The 12,715-nt window shown below is 48.4% G+C and overlaps 1 protein-coding gene across 13 annotated transcripts in view; it reads left to right on the forward strand.

Moving 5' to 3' along the window:
- CAMTA1 (calmodulin binding transcription activator 1) overlaps positions 1-12,715 on the forward strand; it is a 299,381-nt gene that overhangs the window by 259,761 nt on the left and 26,905 nt on the right. Inside the window, exon 1 of one of the 13 annotated variants that reach the window (XM_054849903.1) lies at positions 1,865-3,146. The exons of 11 other annotated variants lie outside the window; for them this stretch is intronic. The gene's annotated coding sequence lies outside the window, so the exon portion shown is untranslated. Of the gene's footprint in view, positions 1-1,864; positions 3,147-12,715 lie in introns of those variants that run through there. One more of the 13 variants, XM_054849905.1, reaches the window with a different exon arrangement.

Genomic DNA, 12,715 nt, shown 5'->3' on the forward strand with positions numbered 1-12,715 from the left:
AAACTCAAAAGCGGATGAGACCCCTTCTGAACTGAAGGACAGGGATCTTCCAGTGACAGATGTGTAACAAGTTAGAAAGGCTTTCTAGGACAGATTTCCAGTGGAAAGCACGCATGTTTGCCCTCCACTGAAGCCTTTGCTGCTTTCATAAAGTGTCTGTAGAGATGTTTCCTGGGACATGATCAGAAATTCCACAGAGAGTGGTACGGGCGCTCCTTGGCATTACGCTTGTGCATCTGCAGAAAAGAGGTTGGAGGGGAGTAAGTGCTGCCATAGGGATCCCAAACAGAACTTAGACATACGGGCAGGCAGGATGTGAACTGATGAGTCAAGTGCGTATGAGATGGACAAGGGTATGACTGATACTGAATGTAAATGGTACTGATGCAAGAGAGTGTAATAGGCAGCCTTTCAGCTACTGTTGGATTCTCAATTTAGGATTTGGCTGTCTTTCCCAGCTGGAAAACGTAAAAAAGACTGGGGGGGGGTTGGTGGCTCACTCGTGTTAGCGTGACATGGCCATACCTGTGGCACCCAAACTCTCATTTTGGCATGTAGGAGGTGAATGGGATCACATGCATTCAAGTTATCTGTGACAGTACAGCATGTGCGTGCTGCCTGTGGCATTGCAGTTTGACAGGTATGTGATCTCTGTAGTGTGGTGGTAAGTGTGCAAGATGGTAGATGTTCATCACCAAAATCCACGGCGGGTATCTGTTTACTGGGACCAGATGCCCTTTCTAGCATGCAGATGTGATGAGATGCAGACAACACAGTCTCGTAGGAGAGATGTGCTCAGTAATGGTGAGGTCCTCAGAAACGTTGTTTCGCAGCCATAAGAGACTTTCAGTAGAAAAAAGTCTGTATCCATAAACACATCACTCCTCTCTCCATCAGGGTAGAGGTGACTGTGTGTTTAACTTTACATCTTGGATTTTACCCTAAAAGATTATATATTTGGGTTCTCTTCAGGAAGAGGGATGAACATTTTGTACTGTGTTACGGGGCTGTGGGGATACGTGAGTGTGGGTATGGGACATGGATACCTTGGTCCTTATTGGGAACTAAACTGTAAACTTGAAATGTTTCTATTCATCCTCCTCTCCTCTTTACTGACTCCTAGTCAGTGTGGAGGCTTTGGCTCATTTGTTTATATTCCTGCTGAGATTCATTTGGGTTTTTTTTCCCTTTCACACAGATCATGAAGGACAGGCTGCTTGGCTACAGTTGTTTCAGGAAGCCTGTCTTCCATTGCTTTGACTGCATTTCCCAGACTATCCTTTTCTCTTTTGGCTATAACGTCACTGAATTGAGATGGGGAGTATTTCATTTCCTGTTCTGGATATTGTCTTTTGAGTCAGCCTGACTTCGTGGTCAGGCATGTGGTTCCTCTGGAAAGTCTGTGTTTATTCTCAGGCTGATGACTAAACATGCTTCACTGCTTAGGTGAGTCTGTGCTGAGTCTGCAGTTCTTTTTTGGATCCAGTAACTGCACATACATTCTCTGGGATTTTATGTTGGGTTTTAACGCTCTGCAAATTTGCCGTAGTAGGGCAATTAGTAAAAGCGTAATTATTTTGTGGGCAGGGAGATGCGGAGAACTGCACGTAAGAGCCTGGTTGCTTGAAGGTGACGCAGGTATTTCACGTCCCGGCCCTAAATCACTCTCGCTAGGCAAACACCGGTTTTCCGGAGAGGCTCAGGAGACACCTGCAGTCGCCCTCCCCGCCGGGAGCGGCAGGGGTGGAGGCCGGGACGCGGGGCAGGGCGCTGGGCGTGCACAGGCTCGCTCGCTGCCCGCTCCCAGGCTGCAGAGGGGAGCCTGCCAGCCGCCGGGTGCCCCGCAGACGAGAGGCCGGGGCCGCCGAGCACGGGGCGTGCGGGAGACGCCGCCGCGGCGCGCGCTGTAAACACGGCGGCGGCCGCCAATGGGGGCCGGTGACGTCACCGCCCGGGGCGGGCGGGGCGGGGCCCGGCGGCCGCCGGCAGCGGGGCGGCGGGGAGCGGAGCGGGGCAGGGCCGCCCGCCCGGCCGCGCCGACACAGACAATGGAAGGCGGCGGCCGCCTCAGCCGCCTCCCGCCGCCCGCGGCCGCACCAGGCCGCCGCTGAGCGCGGCGCGGGGAGGCCGTCGGACGGGGCTGGTATCCCGCTATGGCGGCGCCGGGGAGCCCCGGCGTGGGCTGAGGGCGGCGGCGAGACCCAGCGCCCCCGCTCCCCGCCGAGGCAGCCTGAGCCGAAGCGCCCGGCGGCGAGGTCTCGGGGCTGTCCCGTCCGTCGTCGTCCGTCCGTCCCCCCCCCCCGCCCAGTTCCGGGCGCCCCGAGCCCGGTACCTGCGGGCGCGACAGGGCGTCGGGCGCGGCGATGGGCCCTTGGGCGCGCCCGGTGTAACCGGGGCCAGCGCCTCGACAGACCCACCGCCCGCTCCCGCGGTTCTTGTCGCGGGCTCGTCTACCGGCTCCAACGCACGGCGTGCTGGCAGGGCGGGCGGTAGCCGCGGGCCGACCGGAGCTCTGAGGCGGTGTTCCGCCCCGGTGCGGGCGAGCTACGGCAGCCGTTTGCCCGTGGCGGGAGAGGTGTGGCCCATCTCGGCGCAGAAAGACGCGCACATCTCCCCATGCTGGACCGTGCCGCCCAGCGGCCCCAGAGCCAGCTGCGGAGCGGAGCCCTTCGGTCCTGCCACGCTGCCCCTCGGCGCCAGCATTCGGGCAGTCGTGTGCAGCGCCATGCCCCCGGTCGCTGAACGTCGCTCGGCATCATCTGCTGCTGCAGACGGCAGGACTCTCCTCTTTCCGAAATATGCCAGCGAGTGCTAGCCCGTGCACCGCGGTGGCAGAGGTGCGGAGAGGGCACAGCTGAGACTCCTGCCAGCGCTGCGGTAAGACGGAGGAGCTCCAGCTGGCTACGAGAATGCGAAAGACGACAGCCAGGTCCGCGGGGGAGCCTGCTCTGTCCGCCCCTGCTGCAGGGTCTGCACCAGATGCTGGCTGGAGCCTCCACTGATGCCTTTGTAGACTCCCAGGTCAGTCCTCTGGTGCCAGATGTTGTCGGTTTATTTACCTGGAAGCAGGTAGAGGTACTACAGAAGGGTCCGGGACCCCCACCCTTTGCAGGTGGATGTGCAGATGTGACAAAGTACTGCTTCCAGTAAGTATTGCAGGATGATGTGTTGTGCAGCATTTGTTTGTGTTTAAATCTGCATGCTTCTGTGTTGTCTGTCACTCTGCTGTACTTACAATGTGAACGCGTGCCTTTTTAAGCTGTTCGTGCCACTATTCTCCCTGTGCCCCCAGCTGTGGGACACGGTTACGTTTCCATCTACTCGCCCTCCCTCGTTGGTCCCTAGCCCTTCCAGAGTGATGTTACAATGCGGGCTCGGAGTTGTGACAGCGCTTTTATTGTAGCATCACGCATGCAGAAAGACGGAGTACATCTTAACCCCTCTAGCTCACAATCTCGTATTCTGAGTTGGTACAGTGTAGGATGAGCTCAGTAGCCCAGACCTTCCCTGGGCAGTTCAGGAATGCTTGAAGCACACGCCTGCTCCATGCCAGGTTATTGCAAAACTTGTTTTGCAGGGTGCCTCATCAAAAAGGGTAGGACTAGGAAGGGGAATTCAGAAGACTCTGTAGGCCACTCCCAGTTTAGAGATGGGGTAGATGTGACTGATGTCTGACTTTTTGAAAGCTTCCAGTGAAGGAGATCTCGATCTCTTTTGCTGACCTATTTTAGTGTTTCACAGTTTTGTAGCTTGCAGCAGTTCCTGTTTACCTAATTTTGCAGCAATAGAGACCACTTTATATGGTTCTGCTCATCAGTCTGGTGATTCCTGGGTGAATATTTTGTTTCTTGAGTTTGCATTTTTTTATGAGAGAAAACTTAGATCAGAATTTTTACTGTACTTACAGTACTGTAGCACAGAATACTGCAGAGTGCCCTGTGAGGTGCTTTTTTCCTGTTGATCGCTCCTTTAGCACGTAACCCTTGGAGGGGAGGGAGTCTCCATGAGCAGTGGGTAGGACTGTGCAGGTGAGCAGCAGGGCAGCATGTACTCCTAGGCTGTTGCTCTTTGCGTACATCCAAACCCACATCTTTCTTAGTGTTGGCACCTATTGGAAAGCACAGCCAGTTTCTGATCTGAGATTCAGAGAGTGACCTTAGGCAGCCAACTGTTTTTATACAAATTACTAAATAGCACAAGAGGTGACGTCTTTAGCAGTCTACCCTACTTATAAAATGCATCAAGTCCACGTGACGTCTCTAAAACCTTCCCTGCTTTGCTAAAATAGCTGTTCCTGGAGAGCGTGAAAATCTTGCCATCCCTAAGCTCTGGGGAAGAGAAGCTGGGGCGGGGACGGGACGGGACACATGAAATAAGGGCAGCAAGTGCTTTGTTGCTGTTGGTATGAAGACTGCCACTTGGGGGAAAAGTCAGCCTGAGCCACCCCCCTTCTCCTCTTCTCTAGTAATGGCATGATAAAGAAAAGGAGGGGAAAGTACCATCTTTTGAGGGAGCACCGGCTGCTGGGGTTGATGGAGAGGAACAGAGTGGTCCCAGATGGCATGGGAGTAATAGCTAAAGTCCTACAGCATTGGAAGAACTATGGGAAAAGTGTTGCCAGTAAGAAGTCTTGCCCTGGTAGGTGGATTAATGGCTTAAAATCAATGACAATGCCTGTATGTGCAGGTCTGGATTACTTCATTATTCCTGCCCATGCCCAGCAGTGTTTATGTCTTCTGGGAAAGCATGGACTTTCTTCAGCTGTCACTTAGACTCAGAGTGTAAATACAGCATTTTCCTTGTCTTATGCCTCACTAGTTGTGGCATTTTTCACTAATCAAATGACCTGGAAGTGACCTGCTTCACCAGCACAGATAGGCGTTTGTCTTAGAATATTAAGTAAAAATTGTAAAAGCTTTCATTTGCTGGTAGAGATCATGACCTGTAATAGCTTACTGCTAAACAGAGCTTTTTTTGTAAGATGCATTGAGGATGGTACTGCAGTTTCATTTCAGAAATACGTGTTCCTGCAATGATGACGCCTCGGAAATCAGTACTAAACCAGATCGAATTGATACTGCAACGTGGAAGGTGTTCAGGATTTTTACAGTATTGAAGAATTGAATACAATTTTATAGGCAAGTGACAGATGATTTGTAAAATAGGAACAGAGCACTGGCACTCAGAGAAGTGATGTGTCCTTAGACTGCTTCCATCCCCACCCACAGCTTGCATTGGATGAGAGAATATGATGTGTCTGACTTGCTCTGCAAAACAGAACAATGTCTTTGCGCTGCGTGTTGGGTTGTTTTTTACAGTGATCAGCTATCACACATGTTAAATTCAATCTGCGTGTGTTCATACAGTGAATGTTATAACACAGAAACCGCCATTGAACAAACTGCACGTACTGAGAAGCCAGTGCCCTAAGAGTGGCTTCTTACCTCCTGAGTATTTAAGCACAGTACTTGGGAACACGTGCAAATGCAGATCTTGCACAGCACCGTTAGTTCAGTGGTTAGAAGTCTGTGGGGAAAAAATTACATCCTGGGCAGATGCTGCCCCAGTGGAACGTGCAGGAGATCATGCACCCTCATCCTTTAGTCCTTCCGGTCAAATACTGTCTGTCGTTTAGGTTGTGCAGCATGGCAAAAAACCCCAGACCTCCAGGTGAGAGCGTAAAAAAGAGCAAGTGGTATAGATAGTGCTCACTGCTGAGAATTGCTGATTTATTTTTCATCAGTGCAAAGCAGTATTTTCTCTGTAATAGTTCTGGCTGCGCTGCCATGTCATGAGTGGCACGGACAGTTTCTTGGTGGCTGAAGCTTGCTCGGCAAGAGGATGAAAGAGGAGATCCTTTTGGATCTTTACTTGTCCAGTAAAGCAATGTGCAGAGATTAGAAAAGCAGTGTGCTCTGCTAATTTCTTAAAATTGGCTTGTCAAGCAAAGGAGGCCTTGTGACTCACTGCTCTGTGTTGGTATCCTCTTAGCTCCATACCTGGACCATAGTGGTGTTTTGGGTCCAGCACAAAGAAAGTGCAAGATCTGAGACTCGATGTCTGCTAACATGTGGCTTCACTACGTTTTGTAATAAAGCGTGAGCAGGAGACAACGGTTTGAGCCAATGCCCACCCATCGGGAACACTGCTTGCATGGCTCAAAAAGAGAAATAATACAGTGTCTTTGGAAGAGGTCTTGAGGTTAGAAGATGGGGAGGGCCGTGCAGAGCAGTGGGCTGTCGCAGGGGGGCAGGTGAAGAATTGCACTTGCAACTAAGCTCTGCAGCACAGGTGTTTCCCCCAGATTTGGTCCTTGTTTTTCTATACTATTTAGGGTGGGGACTCCACCCTTATTAAAGTCTCGAGTGTCTTGTCTCCTGCTGGCAGGACAGCGTGGCTGAATGAGGGAGTGGTAGAGTGTCTGGGTAGTGCTGCAGGAACTGTCCCACTCAGTGTATAACCACCAGCATTTCTGCTAGCAACCCTGTTGCCTCCTTGCATGGAAAAAACTTGTACAACGTTTGCAAGTGCTGTGTTCTGGCTACCCTTTTAATATAGGGTACCTGCAGTCAGGAGCTGCCACAAGCTGTTAGCAGGCTTCACAGGGCAGGTGCTTCTGCAGGCTCGGGTGAAAGCTTGTGTATTGGGCGTAACTGTGCAAGTGCACGCACTATAGCTCTGTAAAATGCTAACTGATGTAAATAACCGTGCATCCTTAAAAGACTTGTACCAGAATAGTTTTGCATCTCTAGAAATGTTTTGTCCATAACTTGCTATCATTACTGTAATCAGTAGTAGGCTCTTTCTGAGGAAAAATTAAAAAGCAGCTTGTTCTGCACTCAAATGACGGTTCATGTTTTAGGGAAATGAGTATGAGATTCAAACCAATTTCTTAGTACAGATCAAAATCTGGCCAAGCAGCTCTTTCCAGTCCCTCCATGCTGAGACAGTCAGGCTCCCTGGTGCTGTGGAGCAGCCCAGCCCTGATGTGATATTGGCACAACTGGTTTTCTCAGGACAACTGTACCCTGCAAATAAATACCACCGTGAATAGTTTTGCTGTGTTTCCTAAGCTTGGTTTTGAGTCCAAGGGATAGCTTCTCACTCCCCTGTGAAGGGCTGAGGACAACAGAAGCGAAAATGGCTCTGTGTGTGATGGGACAGATCCCTAAATTAAGACATGACCCAGGGGTGCACTTGGGGCTTGCAGAGTTTCACAGAAAGTGCAGGGTGAGAGGGGTGAAGCATGAGCAAGCGGATGCGTGTAGTTCCATTGGATCCCAAAAGCTTCAGAGCTCCCATCAGATGAAAGCGGCTGCTGATGGAGAAGGCCTGTGAGACCAGGCTGTCCTACCTTGCCGGGGCTTGGTCTGTTCACAAAACAGACCCTTAGGGCCTAAAGCCACCACCTCTTCCTGTTATGCTAAGGAATAATGGCAAGAAGTGGTTTTGATATTACATTTTTCTTGTTAAATTTGAAAAATAATTTCCAGAAAAGATACAATGTTCGTAATGTTTTTCTGTGAATTTGAGGTGTCTCAGATACGAAAATGCAGTCGTTTTCATCACCTTCATGGAGGCGGCCTTGAAGAACAGCTTCAGAAGCCTTATTTTGTGGTTTCTTTAGGAATATTGTAACGTTTCTTCAGAGTAATATGTAATGGAAAAATTCGAGAAATGGAAAAATTTGCAAGTCTCATTTTTTGGCTCACACAGAAATCTGAAATTTGATCATCAAAAGCAGGGTCCTTGGGTAACACTTTAAATATGTGGATATGTTTGTATCCACGTGCATCTTTGCAGACTTTGGAAAGAGCGAGAGTGCTTCCAGTGCAAGACATCTCCTTGTGCTGGGCTGGAGCTGTTTAGATTTCCTGTATAACGTATCAGGAGAAAAGCTTATTTTGACAACTTGATTTCTATGCTGTTGAGCTCTTGTCTTCAGTGCACTGCAAGATAGATACTTGTCGTGAGATCCTCTGTTGAATGTGAAAGACAAGAACGTGGAACCTGTGCTCCTGTAACTTCATTGCCTGCTAGGCAGATGGCTCTCCACAGACCCCTGAGGTGAGCAAGACAGAATTCTGAGAGCATCACTAGCAAAATAAGAAATAATAAGGGATAAAGGGTCTCGAACTTCTCAGAGTGATACCTGTAACATTCAACTCTGTGGCTCTTATGGCCCATCTCTTTAATTATTGCAAGGTAACTTGCATAACTTCAGGACAGCTTTTTTTTTGTTGTTTGTTTGTGCTTCATTTTGATCCTGTTTGTGGTTTTTGGGCTTTGCTGACTGCTCTTTTGGCAATTAGAGTTTTCACAGGAAAATGCATTAGAGAGCAGGACTGGGTCAGGTTCTGTCATGTTTTCTTTACCACAAAACATGTTTTTCTTTTGCGACAAAGCACAGTGCTTTGTTTAAAGAATGTGTTGCGGTGCTGTCTGATACCTTTATCGTTGAACTGGAGGATCTTGTTTCAGACCTCAGTTATGTTCATTACATAACACACACACAAAAAAAAGCAAGCCTTTGCTTCCCAAAATGTGTGGGTTTTTTTTCTGTCCAGTTCCTCTAAGTTTTACACAGCTGTAGCAATCATCCTTCTATATAGGCTACTAACGTGTATACAGATACATCAGTTTTACAGATAGACCGGGTGTATCGCATACAACGCATGTGGTACGTAAAGCTGACTTTGGTTTTGACCCTGTTGAGCCCAGGACTATAAAAAGGAAAGATGATGTTTTCGTGCCAGTTCCTGTGGCATAAATTGTACTTTTATTTTCAACGTTATGCTGTTGTCCTTAGGGATGAAGCTGGCCAAGTCCTGTTACTGAGAATACAGACGTGATAATGTTTCAATACAAACTGGCAAACTTGGGACTTACAGAATATTGATTTCTAGGAGGTCTCTTAAAGACTTACCCTTTAATTAAGCCTCTGCAAAATCTAAGTTTTCAAGGTACAAGATCATCTTTATTCTTTGTAACTTAATTTTAACAGGGTAGGACTACTATAGCCTGGTAAAATAGTTTGGAAGTTCTCCCACCTGTGGACGTTGATTTTTAAAATGATCCTGAGAGATGCTGCAAGAATCCACCAAGAAGAGAGTGTGTAGAAATCGATATTTGTATGTGGTTTGCTTTTGGGAGCCTAACTGAAAGCAAGCAGGTTCCCTGACCCTGCTCCAAGCTAGGAAGGAAGGAAGGAAATGTGCTGTTTAGGGGGTTGAATGACCAGGGCATCTTCCACACAAACAGTGGTGTGGGTTGTTCTCCCTGCAGCCGGGGGGCAAGGCATCTGTTGGCTTATTCGCAGTGTGTGACCTGTGCTGGCCATGGTCCAAACGCCATTGATCTGGCGTGCGTGGGAGAAGAGGAGCCTTTCATCTCACTGCTGAGCCCCGGGGGGGGGAACCTCAGAGGAACGTGTCGTTCCCTTTGGCCGTTCCTCTGTGCTAAGGTGCCCTTGTTTTGTTAAGAATGTACCAACTCTTGCAGCATAGCTAGTTGCTGTCTTCCCCTTCCAGTTCTCACTCTCTCCCTCCCCTTATTTTTATTTTCTTTTTTTTGTAGACTAGTGCAGTGCATGCACTTCAAGTGACCAGTCGCTTTTGAAGGGGACACCTTGGTGTACTTGATACCACAGAATTTGTTATGGAAACACTATACATAAGTAATTTTGAAATTGGCATCAGTTGTGGCTTTGTTCTAGCTGCTTAGGTAGCAAGTTTAATTGCCTGGAAAACAGGCAGCACAGAGATACTTTCCATTCACTACCGCCCCACTTACCTTACTTGCTGCCTGGAGCTTTCTAATCCAAGGGTGCACCCTGCTGCTGGGTAAATGCCGGCAGTCTCTGCTAGACATGGAAAGGGCTCCTTTCGCTCTCTGCTGGCGCTCCAGAATGTATGTTTCCACTTCCCATTTTACTAATAGTGGCATATTTCTGATCTGCCTGTAGACTGAGCAGCAGTTTACAACCATCTATGAAAAGCACCGTTGTCTTAGTAAAATGCTGAAGATTACAGGTTTAAGACTGCAATGAGTTTATAATGTCTGTCCTTCAGGCTCTTGTTAAGTCAAACAGATACCTTCTGCTACCTAAAATCAGGTAGTCCTGCCCTAAATACTTCTCGGGAGCATTAATAGGAATACGTGGGAACACTAGATGCTATTTCAAATTCTGTTTCCTAAGAAAAGTTCCCTGCTTTTCTTTCTTTTTTTTAGTGTTCCCATCTGGGGACAGTGGTGGTGACAGATGTCCCTTTAGTAACTTCAGTCCTCTGATGAAAAGTGCCAGGAAGTGCTCAGTGTCATTAGCTTGGCATCAAGAAAGGTGGAGGCTTCACTCATTATAGATCACAGAGCCTAGAGAGAAGAGCCTGGGAAATGGACACGAACCATGGGGCCCTCCATTTCTCTTCCACAATGGTTTCAGCTTGCAAAAGAAAAGGGGGGGGGGATAGTAATCTGCATAGTGTACTTCTGCATCATTTGGAACGGAATAATTTTCTGCTGTTTCTGACTATACAGAATAATTCTTCTCTTCTGACAGCTAAATGAGTAGGAGCAAATCCCTGGTATCTTGCAGCTCTGGGCTTGTTCTGTAACACCAGTTCAAGCCAAATTTCTTCTTCTTTTAGAAAAGAAGCTACCTTTGCCTATATGAGGTTGAAGGCTCAGATATGATACCCAGTGTGTGTTGCTACTCTTAGTTCTAATAAAATGTGGGTGCTGGCCACCCAACTAGAGAGAGTGGCATTATACATGCAGAATGGAGCCATTGACCGGTGTGGCAGATGTGGCCCCGTTTCCTGGTGCCTGAGTTGTAGCAGCTCTGTTTGGCACAGGTCTGCAGTGAGAGGGGATGGCTCAGCCGTGCCGGGTCTCTGTCAGTCTCTACAGCGTACGTGCTCTGCCTGGCAATGGGGAAGGAGGAGACAGCAGCATGGACTGCACTGCAGCACACTGCAGCAGTCCCAGAACAAAGACTTGCTGGGAAAACAGACTGGTGTTGCTGCTGTGTGCTGACCGCAGTTCAGAGATGAGGCCCTCAGACTGCATCTGTGTTATGAGTATTTCCTCATGTAACTCTCAGTCATTTTCCTAGAGGCTTTGCAATTAACAGGACAACTGAATTATTAATAAGGCACTACTAATAAGTAATAGTGTTTTGGACTAGGCGAGAAAGGCTGTAGTGAGCTCACCTCTGAAATGAGGGGGGCGGGGGGGAGCTGGCTGCACTCTCTTGTCCCTGGCTCTTGAGCAGCCAGGGTGGGATGCTGCTTTACAACCCACTGGAGCTGGCCAGAAGGGAGCGGAGCTCTTGTCTGCTGCCAAACCGCAGCAGCCTCTTCGGGAGAGGGGGATGTCTGTAGCCAGCGGCCCTGAGCTGTTTCTTATCTATGGTCTGCAATATGGTCTTCAGTGCAGTACAGCAGAGAGATCTGTATCTCTCTAATACCCTCTAGTGAGAGTTGTGCCCTGCAGAGTGTAGCACGCAAGTGCTTCTGCAACCTTCCAGGGAGGACTCTGCATGTAACCAGGTCACTCGGAGAAGACTTTCTCTTTTAAAACCTGATCAGAGCTTGTTCATTTTGATGCAGATTCCTCTTACTGTCGGTGGGCTTTGTTCTGGGGTTATCAGTGCTCTGCACCACCACATCATCACCATGGATGCATGAAACCAAACAGGATAAGAGTTGGTTTTTCCCCGCAGTTTACTATATGCACTGTTAGCATGATAGCAAGATTCATGAAATGTTCCCTACGCACAAAATTATCCTACCCAGCTTCACATGAGCTGCATGAAGCTTCTCTCTTGTGGGTCACCGCCGCTTGAGCTGCACTGGCTTGGCCCTAAGCACAAAAAGATTGCTTGAGTTGATCTCTACAGCATCAGGTTTAGCAACGTCCTTTTAACCTATCTAAATCTCCCTGCTCGACTATTGAAGCATTACTAGCTGTGTCACAGTGCTAGATTACAATGCAAGGAGGGGAAAATAAGTAATATAACCTTTAGACTTCTGCAGAGAGCTCAAGAGTTGTACTGCTTTTCAGAATGATGGTACTGGATTATCAGTGCCCATACTCTCTGATTTCTGGGTAGTTCTGTTTCTGGCACTTGGCCAAAGCTGTTTTCCAAGAAAGGGAGCCTGTCAGAAAAGGAGCAAGTGCCTTTTTAAAGGTTCCTTTTTCTAAGCACAGAAGGAAGTGGGGGAGTTGTCTTCCTCCAGGTACCATTATTTGCATGGTTTCAGGAGTTAAGCCAAGCTGAATTCAGGATTCTTGTGAAGTAGGGGAATTGACTCTAAAATGGAGAGTATTTTGACAGATATGATCCTTCTGAAATGCTGTCTGAATGGTTATATTTGCTTAGGGCTTACTTGTGTTTTCAAAGAAGTTGCATTAGCCTAGTCCCTTATTGTGCAGATACAGCTAGAATCACAAGGGAAGAGATCTGTCTTCTGCCTGCACTTTTCATTTTTCTGTCTGTTTTCTTGAAGGAAGTTCTCTGGACTTGCAGTCAAAGGGATGCTGCAGGAACCTGAAGAGCTAGGATGCTGCAGGGCAAGTGTCCCTGTGCATTGCCAAGCAGAGCAAATCTCCTGTGTGACTTCCAGGATAGTTCTTTGGGGCTTCCTGCAGTAGGCTGCCAAAACCTGAGGTTTCTTTCCATGGAAATATCCTTATTCTGGCTTTCTCCAACCTA

The sequence above is a fragment of the Grus americana genome, chromosome 21 (genome assembly GCF_028858705.1).
Source record: "Grus americana isolate bGruAme1 chromosome 21, bGruAme1.mat, whole genome shotgun sequence".
Taxonomy (NCBI): domain Eukaryota; kingdom Metazoa; phylum Chordata; class Aves; order Gruiformes; family Gruidae; genus Grus; species Grus americana.